The 17177-nt window shown below is 36.2% G+C and overlaps 1 non-coding gene across 1 annotated transcript; it reads right to left on the reverse strand.

Annotated features, from left to right (window-relative positions):
• Window positions 1–693: 693 nt before the first annotated feature.
• On the reverse strand, window positions 694–765 carry TRNAY-GUA (transfer RNA tyrosine (anticodon GUA)). The gene has a single exon. It is a non-coding gene; the product is annotated as a tRNA-Tyr (tRNA).
• Window positions 766–17177: the final 16412 nt, after the last annotated feature.

A 17177-nucleotide genomic window follows, 5' to 3' on the forward strand; every position in this document is an offset into this window, starting at 1 on the left:
AAACTTTGGCCATCTAAACCTGGTCCTCAGAATATCAAACCTACACGTTTCCCAGAACCAACCGAATCGATTCGCTTTAATCTCAGTGTAAATTTCGCGAGAATATTGGGAAATGTCTTTGAAGTTCACGAGCGGAACATCTCTTTACTGCCCGTTGCCCACTCTGCTATATTGAGTATTTAATTTGGATTAATTTAATTTGAGAATCTGTATCTCTGAGCGTAGGTAGATGATCCCTATTTCATCGACAGCTGCGGCGTTTCCCCCTCTGTGAAACTGTCTTTCGTGTATAAGGATTGCTGTTCGAACAAGTCTTCCAAGACTAACAGAACTAGTTCCTGCACAAAGCCGCCTACATTAACTTCAAGAAAAACACCAGTACACACGCAGATATAGACCGTTGAACAGAGCGCGTATATCACCAGGATGGGTGGAGACAAGTACAGAATTGTCCAACATTTTAAATATATCAGAATGTCGTAACGTTACACAGTATACTGAAGGAAGAAATTCACATAGACTAAGTATAAGAACATCAAGTACAGAATGAGTCCTAGTAAACATATTACACTTCTCCCTCAGGCGCTACATTACACATTAAAAGACGCTGTATCAACTACTAGGTCACTGATGGCTGAATTCATCCACCTTCATTAAATTTGATGAAGGACGGGTGGAGCGGAGAAAAATTCTCTCCGGCACCGGGATTTGAACCCGGGTCTTCAGCTCTACATGCTGACGCTCTATCCACTAAGCCACGCCGGATTTCCATTCCGATGCCGGATTGAATCCTCTCGGTTCCTCCCGGGTTTAAATCCCGGTCCCAGAGAGAATTTTTCTCCGCTCCACCCATTCTTCACCATGATGACGCAGAATTTCTGCATATAAATATCATATGTACTTCGGTACATCGCAATAATATTTCATTAAATTTGCTGTAACAAGTTTTTTACTAACAAACATTTAATATTTTAATAGTTGTTTAAACATTACGCGTTTCAACAACCTCAGTTAGGATTTTGTTAACAAAACTGTTATTAAAATGCAATATTTTTTTCATTTCAGAGTGAAGTACTTAAGAGGCCATGACAATTTCGCACTCTTATAAAGGCGGCCATCGTCATAATTTTCGTTAGCCTCATGTTTATATGGCGCGGATTTGAGTAACATATATTATGTACAGTACGATTATTTAGTCCTGACAGTCGCCGGAGATGTGCGCGTGGGACAGGCGAGTCCATTTAGTTACGCTAATGTTTGGTTTATTCACTCGCTTGCCTTTACCGACTGCTCGCCCTTATCTCTACTCCGGAACTCTCCCCACTCCTCCGATTACTTCCCCTCTTTCGCGTCGCTGAGCTGTCAGGACTAAATAATCTGTCTGTACTTGTGTAGTCTACGTTGTTAATATGGTATCTCCAATATTAACAGATTGGCATCACATAGGCATATAAATTGCACATTTATTGAAATGTGTCATATTCTATTGGGGTGATTTTCACCTGTGTTGTCCCCAGGTGATTGTACTTTAACATGGGTCCAGTCTACTGCACTAGAAACGTCTGAGAAATATGTTATAAAATACTTGAAAAATTCAGCACGTTCTTCTTAGAAACACAGTAACTTATATTGTGGCCTCGAACTGGCAATGACAGTAGATACTCTCTTGTGCATTAACTTACACAGAATGAAAGACGATTGACGTCCGTACACGTCGAGTGCTGTCTTAACATGTAAACAAACCACAAGAACTGTCGACGCCACAATCCACTAGTGACCTGCACGTTCTCCGGACCTGTCACCACTAGACTTCTTCCTGTGGGAAACTGTAAAGAACAGTGTGTATCAGAACATTCTTACAACACCAGACGACAAGCAGCAATGCGTTCGAGAGTCTTGTGTGTCCATTCAGCCAGCAACATACCAGACAGTCATACGGTCTTTCGGGGAACGCCTTCGAATGCGCATTAAAGTGAATGGTCACCATTTGGAACATCATCTTTGAGTCTCAAAGCATAACATTATCACATTTCAAGTACGTTTTTGTTTCGTTTTATTGTTGTTATTGATTAGGAAGGCGACATCGTGATACATTTTTGAACTCGTCTTAATGTGTGTAATCAATGTAACATGATTACTGTATGTAGTGCTATTTGAAAAATTGATGACGTCACGTGTATCTGTACCATAATGTAGTTGCATGCACCAGATCTCCATACTCATGCTTAGCCCCTCGTTCTAATATAACTGTCAAAAATAAAAATTCAAATACCTATCCAAACAAAAAAGTTATAATAGATGCACAAGATAAATGGGACACCCAGTACGCATAAACCTGTAAAATATCAATTATTTACAACAAATATTATTAGAGTCAAAAAGGACCTCACATAAGTAGTAAGAGATTCTAGAGCAGCTAAGTTGCGACGGTTAATAGCTTATCGGATTAAAACAATGTGAGGAAATTAAACAAAGTACTTGAGAAGAAATAGGAAGGATAATAGGTGAAGGACGTGATAGGTAGAATATTAGAATAGAGTCTCGCCACCAAATATTTTTTTCAAGCTAAGTGAGAAACACCCAAATGAAAAGTGAAATATTCAAACCAACAACTTTTTTTGTGCTACAAATGCATTCGTCGTTTTCCTGTATTTTATCGGTATTGTAAGAATGAAGTAATGGAATTTGCTTGCATAGTATGTTCCCCAGAGTCAGCGGCATGCATACTTCATAACAGCAAATCTAAAAATATAATTTATTGCTTGTCATGTCGCTATGTGAGAAGAAAATTCTTTGTCGATTCTTGTATGTCACTAACACGATAACCAAAATTATCCGTCGCGTGCGGATCGCAACCTCAGAGCAAATTTTTCACCATCGGTTTCTTGTGAAGGCACTATATGTCCTTTGTTATAATTTCACTCTGATAATCACCAATGCATGCAATGCATAACTTCACTTCTCCTCCACCCAGAGTCGCCGCGAACTGTAAAACGAGGTTCCTTAAAGTGGAATGTAGAGCAATCATATCACAGTGTTGGCCCAACTTGACCGTGAAGGAATTCAAGATATTTTTCGATTTTCAGCTTCGAAACGTGATTTTACTTGACTATCGTGTCCGCAGTAATTTCCGATTTCGTTTCCTACTTAGTCCGTCAAAGGCCTTTGTGGTCTTAAGAAACATTCTGTTGCAGTTTTGAAAAATTTGCCAGCAGATATAAATGTCCGCAAAGCAGAGGGCTTTCGGATGAGGAGCAACTGGCAGGCTATTTTTATTGTAGCTTTCTTAATATTTTATAAATAGGATAACAATAAGGCTAATAACTAGACAGGAGATGCGGGATTACTTAAGGAAAAGTGAAGTTGTTTCGTATCGGAGTATATGGCACGTGCCGTGTCGTCCGTCTTTTGTGTACCTGGCGAGTACAGCAGCGTACATAAAGAAGGAATCTCGGTCCACATTGCAACGCAATCCGTGCAGTTATGTTATCCTCCTCAAGTATTTAGTACGAGTTGAATATTGTAGTGCTGATCCATTCATAATGTCGAAGTCAAAACGTTAAATTCGCTTAGAGATACGAAATGAATTAAGAAGTATGGCAGTGACATTTTATGTATTAACGAAGACAATATCGTGTGTAATGTATGTAAAATTGAAATAAAAACCAGAACAACTCAGGCTATAGAGAAACAATGCAACAGTACGTCGCACAGGAAATGCGTTGAGATGAAATCTGAGAAACCATCTACATCATCATCATCATCATCATCATCATCATCATCATCATCATCTAGTTGTGCGGGTCTAACGACACGTGCAACATGATGCTCAGTACAAATATTCCTCTAAAGAAATTGAGTGATCCCCATTTTAGAGGTTTTCTTCAGAAATTCTCTCGATACAAAGGCTGTTTAAGCGAAAGGCGAATACGATTCAGCTTTGACAACTTACGAGAATATATCGTCGTTTACTGCAACGCTGGTAATTGCATCAATGATGGCGAGGACTGAACCTTGTAAGGTATGTACTACAGTATGTTATTTTTCTTTTCCTTCTGACTGTACGGAGATACAGTAGCATGTTAACGTCGTCTGTTTACGTTTAAAACCTGTTGAGCCAATGGTCTGAATGAAAAAATGTAACATATGGTAAATGTGCAATTACATTCAAGAATAAGTCACCCCGCATCCACTGTCTACTAATAACAATACTGTGGCCTAGGGTCACTATTTCGCGAGACTGAAGTTCGGAACGCTCGGAGTATACATGAAGTCATGACCCATGGTGTGGGATGGCACTGTGAGAGTACAGTTGGTTTCGTAAGAAATTACATTACCTCTTTTCTAATTCTGCTTGGTTTGGGTCTTTGCAATCACCACATGTGCTTGAGAAATTCGGAGTAGATAGACAGATGGATTTATTGAGCAATATTATACATACGGATGTACTATATTATCATTATTTTCTCTTAAATCCAATGCACGGGTCTTCTGACAGTACGTGCTGTGTAAAACAAGTCCTACTTTGTAGGTTTCCCCTCCCTCACCTATGATTAGATCCAACCACTCTCCGAAAGAACACAGATTAAAATGAAAACGGCACATACCCTAAACTAAAACAGATATAAAAGTGTATAATTGAGTAGTTACCGTTATCCATTCGTCAGTTCGCATAAAAAACAAGCAAATTTTATTTATTTTCATTTATTTATTTATTTATTTGATTATTTTACATGGATATTTGTGTTACTGTTAATTTAGCTGTTTTATAATTCACACTACTGAGAAACATGTCGAAAATTAAGAGCACCAAGCGTTCCAAGTTCGGAAAGAAATATTTCTTATTAAATGAAAAAAGCGCTGAATTTTGCAAACTGTTAAAAAGGATAAGGACAGATGGAACTCGATTCTTTCAAAAGCAGTGTAATAGCAAAAGGTATGCCTACTTGGAAAATATTAAATTATACAGTCGAAACTGCCCTTCAACATCAAAATCAGACATAAAATATGAAAAAGAATTTAATCGAGATTTGTGTATAATGTTGGTACAAGCCAACATCCCTTTAGCGTTTCCTGAAAAAGTTACTTTGGGTGAAAGTAAGAGATACTTTTCTTTTGATACGTTGGGAATGTACGCGTACCTTTTTAATTAGGTGCATTGAATTATGTATTTTATATAAGTACTGCATAATTTTTTCTTTTTACTCACACACAAATAATTATTTCATATTGTTAAAACTTATACAGTATAATGTAAACTGAAACATGTAATGTAGGTAATTATTTGTTGTATTAGAAATGCATTGTATACGAGTATATTATATTTGTAAACGTGAACATTTATTTTGTGTCCTACTGTGACTGAATGTTTACATGTTGAGGCAAGGAGTAACTGCACTCTCATTCTCCCATTCCCCTCGATCTACACAACACAGTGGTCCGTGCGTTCGCAACTTAATGCTTTTCGGTACCCTGCTCCGCAGTCTGCTAATAGCCTTGATCACTATAGCTACAGTATATCAGTTTGACCATTCCCAAGTTATGAAATTGCAACAGAGAAAACAGAACAACCACCAGAATCTCCACTGTCGAAAGTGAATTCTTGGTAACGACTGCTAGATGGAAGTACAGATGAATCGAAAGATGCAAATACGACATGCGACTTTTTTGCCATTTTCACTTTTTACTGGATTCAAGTTCTACAGGGATGGACACAATATTATGCAAAACATTTACATATAGTGGAACTGCATGTGACCGAAACAGCAGTAAGGATTTCTTGGCAAGATGCAAAAAAAGGACATGTGTAGCACCTTTATGCAAAGTATGAATAATGTTGGTACTCTGTGATCAGCTAGTGTTGGCAGTCTGGTTTGTATGTTATGTATATTCAAAATCTTTATATAACATTTCTCCCATTCGTGGGCATTCATTTTGATCTGCGATAGGGACTTCGGCCAAATGAAACTACTTGTTTGGCTAGTTGACCATAAACAACGGCTGAACAATATGGAGAACTAATGCTGAAATCATCACCTTTTAGCTGATTTGCTGTAACATACACGAACTCTGAAATAACCCGTAACTTTTAGTCTTGGTAATAAAAACAGGCGTATTACAGATGAAACTGTTTTTCAAACGAGTCTCTGGAAAACATGCTCCAAAAATGTGACAAAGTATCTTTTAAAATTAATGAATTTAAAGTGAAGTGAAGAAGAAAAAACAAAAGACGTAGAAAAACGTATAAACCCAAAACATAACTACTGTACTGTAATTATTTATACAATTTTAGAGAGAAATTGTACTCAATTATAATTCGTGACGAGATAGACGTTTAACAATCTTCAGGAAAGTCGTAATTTGCGAAAAAGGTGACATCTGAATCATAAACATTTACTTTCTATTCCCTAGTACAAGATCACACAGATTTCAAACTTTGTAAAACGAAAAAATGTAGACTAACACATATAACTTAATTTTTATGTATTTCCATGAATTAGAAAGTTTTTATTGTCTCCTGTAAAATTTGTTTTTTTTTTTGTCACATGTCACCTTTTGCATCATCTGTTTCATTTACTAGTTGTTACGCCATTGCAATTCCATCAGGGTGATAATGCGGCTTCTTTTGCAGTCGATAGATGGCAGCATAGTGAAACTGGCAAAAGTTGTCTTGAAAGTCTATTAGCTTAATTCATCTGTTATATGTGATCAGGGCTAATAATAATCCATGACGTAAGAGTCTATGAATGGCCAAGACCAGTCAATGAAATAATGGTTTCACTTCTACAAGTCTCAGCAAAGCAGAACTATCATTCAACTAGCATATGAGTAAATTGTACTCAGCAGGAAGTCCCCACACCAGCTGTTACAGCTCAGTTACGAAACGGGGTTTTGCTACTCATTGTTGCTCCCAAAACTCATCACAATCCTGGGCGCCATCTGTCCGATATACTTGTCGAAATTTTATAGATTTTTTTCTACAATCAGGAAACGAACAAGAGCTTAGCGCTTATTCCATAACGCCAGTGTAAGGCATGAAGTGTGCAGGTACAGTAGGTTACCTCTCTCTCAATTATATATAGAGTTATTTAAGTATGATTAATTTACACTAGCGGATTCATCACGGTCAATATAACAAATCACATTTCAAGTAAGTATTTTCCATAAGAACTAGTTTTCTAGACAATTTTGAAAGAGATTTATTAACACTGTTGAACAAAGAGCAAGGAATGAATGGATACCATGTAGGTGGTGTGCCTGTATTATGACCACCATTTACTTTACCTAGACAACTACCCAACCATCAGGCGATTAGCAAGACTCCTTCGGTGTAACCATAATCTCAAGGGGAGTCTGTACTTCCATATCTTACAATGTTAAATTCCTCAATTTTGGGTGCACTTTTCTCAGAAGTTATAAAAGATACAAATGTAGAGAAAATAGGGCATATGTAACATACCTTTATGTATACAACCAGTTAAATAAATGTAAAATTCCACTGAGCGCTTGGCAAAAAAAAAAAATCATTGGTAACATTTTTGCATTAAAATGACTGCAAATAATTTTTATATTTTTGCTGAAGATACAAATAAACTTAATTTTTTTAACCCACTGTGTAAAATTCCATTACATTGATATTGTATATTAGCGTCCTAAAAATGGGACGTCCGTAAAATACTGATTTCTATGGAACTTTTTCTTGTTTAGTACAGTTGGAGGCATTGTTTAGAATGTAAATTATTACATTGTATTATGGTGTTGCAGTATTTGAATTCCGCGCGAACATTTGTTCATACCAGCTAATTTTTTACAAGATGGCAGGATAGCAGTATTTTGTGACGCACCGCTTGTAAGTTCATTCTCAGTTACTCTGTAACGGTGGTACATAAATCTGATTTTTATTTTCACATAATGAGTTGAATACTTCAGTTTTCATGTGGTATATAACAACAATAAAATTTTCTTATATGTTGCTAGGTACAAGGAGAAATAAAGTGCCGTCCTAAAAATAGGACGCCATGCAGTGTGCACTCGTGTAGTATTGTATAATATGTATTTGGTTCCCATTACATTGATTTATTTCCAGTCTAACCGTGGGTGAAATTCTGGGGTTAATGGAAAATCAAAATAATAATAATGAGAGTCTAATATACGTGACCCCACCAGAAGATTTCCATGATACAGATAAATAAAGTGATAAATCGGACGACGAGCATGAGGCTTATTTGAATAATCTTGGCGGTAAAATGCTACTTAGTAAAGCGGAATTACAAAAAAAAAAATATATGTAATGACGATAATGAAGATGACATTGTTGATTAAAGTATGCCAAAGTCTTTGAACATAAAAGCTGCAACAAATGATTTTGAAAGTCAATTAGACAAAAATGGAGCAGAGGTTTCTCGCACAAGTTATTGCCGTCCGAAAAGAAGGAAGCTATCATATGAACATTTCCAAGACAGGGAAGGTAATTCCAGGTAGAAGGCCATCGTACTACTACAACTACAAGTACTATTATTACTACTATAACCACCAACGTACCGCGCCGTGACATCGTGGTCTAAGGCATCCTGCCTCGGACTCGCGTTACGGAATGCGCGCTGGTTCGAGTCCTCATGGGAGGAGAAATTTTCTCATGAAATTTCGGCCAGTGTATGGGACCGGTGCCCACCCAGCATCATCATGCATTTGTGGACCTACGATAGGTAGCGAAAATCCGGTTTCGGAAACCAGCTATAACGGCTGGGGAATCATCGTGCTAACCACACGATACCGCCATTCTGGTTGGATGATTGTCCACCTCTGTTTCGGCATGTGGACGTAAGACCAGCAGCAAGCTGGTCGGTCTTCGTCCTTCATGGGCTGTAGAGCTACGAATTTTTTTACAATCACCACCATCAGCACCAGCGCTAGCAGCAGCAATAGCAGCACCATCACTAGCAGCAACAGCAGTACCAGCGTTGGCAGTACCGATGTTAGCAACAGCGGCAACAACAGAGTGGTGGTCCATCTTCGCTTATTTTCTTGATGTTGCCATATGCTTGGTTTCTGTACAGAAAAATGAAGCCTCAAAACCCTTCAGAACCGCCCCTCAACTTTTGCCGTCTCCTGGCTTTTACAGTACTGAAAACGCATGGAGTGAGTTCCCACTAAGGAAAAATTGTTCCCATTCCATCAAGAGACATTAGATTTGATGGTCAACACCACTGGCCAGTTGAAAATGAAACTCAGCGAAGGTGTGCTAATTGTACAGGGAAAGCAAAGTCCATCTGCAGCAAGTGTCAAATTGGACTCCACCCTAAATGTTTCTACCCTTACCACACAAAATAGTGTTGTGCAATGCGTAGGCTTGTGTGAGGAGGACAGTGGAACCATTGATTCTAATATGTATATGTATTTGCTACATAATAAACACATAAATACTATTTGAACTGAAAGAGGAGATATTCTCTTCAACTACTGTATCACTGACCGTTATGCATAGCGTCCTATTTATGGGACGGTCCTTAATTTTTATCCCAGAAAGTAAATAAAGATAAAAATGGTAAGAAAGCATTCTTAAGTCACAAACTAGCAAACTTGAACTCAGAAACGCATTTTTCAAGTCATTAATAACTTTATTGCAGTAATGGGTTAATTTCAGCCTTCTGGGTATAATACTTTCCGAGAAAAGTGCACCAATGTCACAAAAATAAGTGTAGACAAATGGTGTCAAAGTTTCATATCTTGCAATGTTAAATTCCTCAAATTTGGGTGCACTACTCCCAGAAGTGATAAAAGATACAAATATAGAAAAAAATTGTAACATACTTTCATGTATACAACCGGCTAAACAAATTTAAAATTCCACTGAGCTGTTGGCAAGAAAAACTTGTTCATTGAAAATATTTTTTGCATGAAGAATTACTACAATATTTTTGCTGAATATATTGCTAAAAGCTGACAATTAGAAAAAATAAAACCATATTGTCATTTTACACATATTAAACTAGCGAAAAACGATGAAAACCAAAATGTATTTTTTTTGTCAAAATTCGGTGTGCAGACTCCCCTTAACAGTACATATCTAAAAACCTATGCAACGAATCTAGGTACTTAGCAAGCCTAAATAGAAAACTTTGCTGCCATTGCCCATATGTTAAGAAACAATCCATTGTAGACGTTGCTATCTACTTAACCCCGAGGATGACCGAGGTGATTACATTATAAATCATAGTTGAGATGGCCAAAACAGATGTTGAAGAGGGTACTCCCGTTTCCGTCTATCATTCCGTCAATACACTCCACCTCCCCATCATTTCATTACAGTCTCCAATATTAAAAACAGGCCGGGGTGAAGTCATGGGAAGTAGGAGTTTCAGATGCTGACATAAAAAGGGCTTGGGACTCCGGGATCCTGGAGCTTATCAGGGCACTCCTCCGAGAAATGGGACCTAATTCTTTCAGAAGCCGTGGCAGGATAGCCCACTTGTCAGCGTCTGATTCACGAATACCACCTAGGCCATCTGTTAGACTTGAACAATCATCGCAAATATAGGGCGCAAAATGGGCCAAAATATGTATAAATATAATCCAGCCCTCAAAAAACCAAGCCGAACCGTGATGACGAAATTTGTCGAAAAATTAAATAGCTCTCAGCCTTAAGTCGATAGTGCACACTAAGCAGGCGCAGCGGGTTCAAACGAGGTTAGTGTAAGAATTTATTTCGATTGTCACTTGACAGGATAAAGATTCACGCAAGATGGTGACTCAACAAGCACTCCCTTGCAGCTAGTAACGGCGGATGAAATTTTAAATTTTTTCTATCTACTGCGGAGATCTATTTTCGTTGTATGAGCGGGAAATTCCGACATGACCTCACCAGATGTCCTTACACCATGCTCTCTTTTATACGGCGCTATAGTCGTGACGTATTTTTGATTGAATAATATTGTAGGCAAAGCACGGAACTTGTGCACTTGTGTGTCATATGCATGAGTAAGGTTGCAGGTAGGGTAAAGTTGCCCAATTCCGTGATACTCTTAATTCCGTGATACTTTTTTTTCACTGAATGTGACGGGGTTGGGTATTTTGCTAGGAAGTTCACCGATGTCTCAAAAGTAGGCGAAAGATGCAATCTTTCGAGGAAGATATCTGGCGCTATGGTCGAATGGCAAAGCTTTGACTGACATTCAATTTAAAAAAAGTAATACGGAATTAGGGGTATCACGGAAATAAGCAACTTTACCCTACAAAGTACACAAAGCTCATGCTGCAAGTTCTCAGGGACAGTCGTATGTAATACTCGACCAAGGTCAGTGGAGTCCTGCAGCCCGGAGCGACACTTGTACTTCTCCTGCGTTCATATAGCATCACTGCGATAGTTCACATTATGCCCGTGTCTCCACTCGCCTCGGTCGAGTTATACTAAGAAAGTGGTCATATCTAATGACAAGATGACAGACGAGGAAACTGTGCCATATCGAAGCCAATGAATGACATTCAGACAATTGCAGGTAAACGGTCTGTTTGAGGAATGAGAAAATACGTGTTATTCGAATGGGTATTATAGAAGTTTTAAAATACGTACTTTAAATTTTAGGTAAAATTTTCACGGAGTAATTCGGAGGAGATACATTATTTTCTTCGAATGGAGAGTTTATATTTTGTAAGTTGTGCCACACATAGACTAGAGGCTGGAAGCGGGCATTCATTGAAAGACATTGCATTCCCTTAAATTAGTGGAAAATTTATCCATAGCCATGGGCCATGTACCAGAGTAACCTACCATAGAAGTGACACACAAATTGAAAACTATTTTGGAGAAAATGTTTAGGAAATACTTATCTTTCTCAGATACGAGATCAGCTAGCAACTGCTGAAAATCGAGAAAAAAAAACAGTGACAGTGAAAACATTCAGTATTTTAAGTTTGTTCTCGTCAATTCATGTGACGTGGAAATACGTTTTTCTCGTTTAAAATCATGATAAACTAACAGGCAAATGAGTTTCGAGTTCGAAAATCTTCGAATGTGCGTAGTCACAATAAAATGTACAGAGTAGAGCAGTAAATTTGATATAATTCTCATGTTTATTTTTATTACATATATGATATAAAAGTCCCGCGCCGTGGCGTCGTGGTCTAAGGCATGCTGCCTAGGACTCGCCTTACGGAATGCGCTCTGGTTCGGGTCCTCATGAGGGAAGAAATTTTCTCATGAAATTTCGGCCAGTGTATGGGACCGGTGCCCACCCAGCATCGTGATGCACTTGGGGATCTAATACAGGATAGCGAAATCCGGCTGCGAAAGCCAGCTATAACGGCTGGGGAGGATCATCGTGCTAACCACACGTTACCTCGATTCTGGTTGGATGATCGTCCACCTCTGCTTCGGCATGCGGGCGTGAGGCCAGCAGCCGGCTGGTCGGTCTGGGCCCTTCACGGGCTGTAGCGCCACGTATTATTATTATTATTATTATATTATTACATATAAGATTAAATGTTTCAACCTACCATAATCTACTATTGATATGTTGTTTCAGCCAGAAACCACTTTTATATCAAACATGACAGTACCTCCGTGCTGGAAGAGAGAGTTTGTTGACATTGAAGTCTGGTCGCTTAACCACGTGCAAAGACACAAGTCCCCAAGTTCTGAGCTTTTATTATTATTATTATTATTATTATTATTATTATTATTATTATTATTATTATTATTATTATTATTAGATACAAAATTAAATGTTTCAACCTACCATAATCTACTTTCGATATCACAGTTACGAAGCTTGAGTTTTGAGGGTGATAGAAACAGTGGACTGTGACGGTACTATTTTGCATTGCCTGTAATGAGGCGATATTAGCGATCCTAGTGGTGAGCAACTATCTAGTGTTTGCATATTTACTACGTATTGAGCTTCGCGACTGTATATACTAGACTGTGTCGATATGTTGTTTCAGCCAGAAACCACTTTTATAGCAGACCTGACAGTACCTCCGTGCTGGAAGAGAGAGTTTGTTGACATTGAAGTCTGGTCGCTTAGCCACGTGCAAAGACACATGTCCGCAAGTTCCGAGCTTTGATAATAATAATAATAATAATAATAATAATAATAATAATAATAATAATAATAATAATTACTATTATTATTATTATTATTATTATTATTATTATTATTATTATTATTATTATTATTATTATTATTATTATTATTATTATTATTATAGGATCAGCAAGAGACGACGCCGTTCCTCCAAATGTAAAAAAAAAAAACAGTCATCTTTTAGGCGGGATTCCAACACGAGACCATTAGCATTTTTCGAAAAACTGAAGCTCTACGCGCTTTATCTATTGTGTATATCAAGGCCGATTACATTCTGTTGAGGTATCTCATATTCTACTTCCTTCAAACTATCACAGAAATTAACATATTTCGAAACCATGGTTGCCGTAACGGAGCCTACAATCTCAACAATTGGTCGTAGCAATTAGAAGAATTAAAAAGGACTAAGGTACAATTTTATAAAACAGTGACTGCCTCATGCTGGCACACAGAGCTCAGGCTTGGATATTAACTGAAAACAATAAACGAACTACTGGGTAGGCGGAGACACGCTTCCTGCAGTCAGTTGCCAGACTATTTCTGGATTAGAAACAGAGTCGGTATATGAGGAAGGTTATAGAAACTTTTAATTTAATTGCTACAATTGCAATACGATAACAAAACAATGTTCTCAAAATGTAGAGAACATGGACAATTCTGTTTCACAACAAATATTACACTAGGTGTAAATGAAGATTGAACACGGCAAGACAGAAATTTACCGTTTATGTAGGGATAAGCGACAAAGATCAGACTTGATACTACGAAAACAATAACGACACCAGCAACGATAACATCAGCAATACGGCAACAATAGCAACGATGATAATATCCGGAATTGCGATTGCGACAAATACTATAATCACTAAAAAAACGTCCACTACATAGTGAAAACAATTTTAGTGGTAACGGCAACCATTTTATTATTCCGTCGCTATCATCGGCGACTGGCGGCGAGCTTTGAGTTTTACTCAAAGAGGACCGATTGACCAATCATGTTACTTTCCAGTACCGTATTTTGATATTAATTTTATTGTTCCATTAAATTACGTTTCACAATTTTATTCACACTTTTGTATATTAACATACTTCCGTGAAATATACTTATCAATAAAAGACCAAATTTATACAACTTTTTTTCGTGTTTACATTATTAGGAATCATCAGGTAGTTATAATAAATTACATGTTAAATTATAAACTTACTTAAACTAATAATTTACTAATTTATTTTCACAAAAATCGAATGAATTTTATAACTGAAAAAAAAATATATATAACACCAGAAGAAATGTCCCAACTCTTTTGGCAGAACCTAAGTGCCACAATATAGCTGAATTAAGACACAGTAGGAATTATGGACCAAGACTATACAATTCAGTATTGAAAAATAATCTAGACCTAAGCAATTTACACATTCTTAAGTTTAAAAATAAAGTGAAAGTACTTGTATGATATTTGATAAATTTTATTATTATTTTAAGTGTTACTAGCATTATATGGTACTAATATCTATTGTATTTACCTGATGCATGTAACCTGTAAGATAAAACATTGTAATAAATATAAATATATCATTTTCTTAATTAATAACAGTGTATATCTTCAATAAATGATTTCTTAGTATCGCTAGAGATACATTTGATTGTACTTGTCATTATCTCTGTCACTAGAGAGTTCTTGAATTTTATATTTTCCCCGCCATTCATAAAATATTTTGATATGATACCTCTTGCAAAAAAAGGGAGATCTATAACTGAAACTTGATTAATATATTTCAGTATTATTTGTATTTATCCTGGTAATAATGAACAGTTTGACTCGTAGTAATTTTGTATTTCATCATTAACATCCCATGATTACCTAGAAGAGAAGATTCGAAGAGAACGGCAGTTACGTAGACCTTCGGCTCCCCCCTACTACCAATAATGCATAACACAATGTCAATACGGCGGTTGCTGTCGTCTGCGATACAACAAAGTTTTCTGTCGATTTTCGAGTTCGTCATTTTTTTCCTGGTTATTATATGCTTCTTTAAGTTGTGTTAACTTTCGCCAAGTGGTTTTATATTTTATTATATCCGTCTTAGTATTTATTTTATTATTGTAAATATTTTTGTTTTATTACTATTATTATTATTATTATTATTATTATTATAAATGAATTAATTTGTTTACTATCTTTGTATCATCTTCGTCACGGTTATTCTATTATTATTATTATCATTATTATTATTATTATTATTATTGTTATTATTTTTGTTGTGTTTGTTACTATTATTTCTATCATCAACATTATTATTGATCTCTGTAAAATTTATGTAGACTACTGGACTGTACCCGAGCACGAGCATATGCTCATTTCGGGTATCTATTCAATGTTTTCATTTAAAATGTTAATTGTGAATAAATTTGAATTTGAATTTCAATAAATTTATAATTTCATGAAAGTCGTGCTTTCAGCAATTACTTTGCACATTATTGTTTTCTGTCACACAGAAAGAGCTTATTTCATTTTGAATAAGTTACACATATTTAGGGATTTACATAGCTATTATACTCGCAGTCTGTATCGCAGTACATTACAACATTTTTTTTTGTGGATAAAGGTTTATTTTTTTATCAGCAAAACGAAGTTACTGAAAGTGTTTGTTATTCATTTCTGAGATATACCAATGTGGAAGTTATGTTAGTGTATGCCTAAGATGGCTTTATTGACTTTAAAATGTATTTATATGTTTGTCGATTGGGCTGAGCTTCGAGGTTACAACTGTTTAAGTTGAGATAACTGGCTTATATGTAACTTCAAAAGACAAATACGCCAACTTTGGAACTATATTTACGTAATGATTCTATGAAGATATTGTTACATTTATTGTGATTTCGTTTATTATACCTGTCGTCGATTTGCAAAACTGTCGTCTATTTGCAAAAGAGGGCATGTCCAAAATTACAAAGTGTTGGAAAATCGCAAAAACTATAACTAAGTTAACAAATTAAAATGTTCATTTATTTTTTCTAATTAGATCTCTATGGGTACATACATTCAGGATCAATGAACATATTAATGTTTTAAGTCTATTATGTTTTTTTTTTGCGATTTCCCAACACTTTGTCATTTTGGACGTGTCCACTTTTGCAAATCGACGACAGATATTATGCTTGCAATTGTAGTGATTATAACATTAAGTGTATTATTGTTTAATTTTATAATTTTTTATGTTTCTTTGATATCACTGAGTTCATCGCTGTTGTCAATTAAATGTTTCGATAATTTTAATGTATTAATATTGTATTTAAAAACCGCTATATGTGCACTGTATCTTGTTTTGAAATTGAGTTTTCCAAGTATATTTTTATGGCTTTATAAACGACATTGTAATATGTAAATTACAGTTCTGCTGTATTTTTTATTTGTTTGAATTTTGTCACCGGTACTAATTATGTTATTGGGGTTGTTGTTAGTTTTGTTAGATATGTTAATATTTTGTTTATATTTTAATAAATTGCCAAGTTTATTTGATATAAATCCCTTGAAAGTCAGAATTGACCAGATTCCCTGTCAGTTTTTATTTTTATACTTTTTTTCCAACATGCATTTTTGCATTACGTTATAATTTGTTACACATATCGATTCAGAAATCGAATCAGGAATGTACGAAGGACACGTTTCTTTCATCAGCAGGCCAATGCATCTATGTTGCTGATTTCTATTGTGTTAAATGCTATTCAACTAATTATTCAATTCTAGTTAAAGTTTGTTATAAACTGTAACTATTACTTTCTGCTGAACTTCTTCATTCTGTATCCACATTATTTTGTTATGTACCGCTGTTCCGTTCTTTTGTTCCGTTACTTTGTCGTCCGTTACATAGAATTCTACTTCTCACTCTCTCCTCTATTCCCGTACTAATTAATGAATGTAAATTTGTAATTGGGAAGTAAACCACTTTAATGAATCGCCGATTAGAAAGCAATAGCTGTGACACTGGCACTGACAAAGGCAGTGGCGATGGTGGTACTGATGGCATGCAGGCAGGTAGACAGATCGGTGGGAATGGAGGATTTTATTGAACGTTCTCTTTAATCTATAGCGG

This window comes from Periplaneta americana, chromosome 10 (genome assembly GCF_040183065.1).
Source record: "Periplaneta americana isolate PAMFEO1 chromosome 10, P.americana_PAMFEO1_priV1, whole genome shotgun sequence".
In the NCBI taxonomy this organism is placed as follows: Eukaryota; Metazoa; Arthropoda; class Insecta; order Blattodea; family Blattidae; genus Periplaneta; species Periplaneta americana.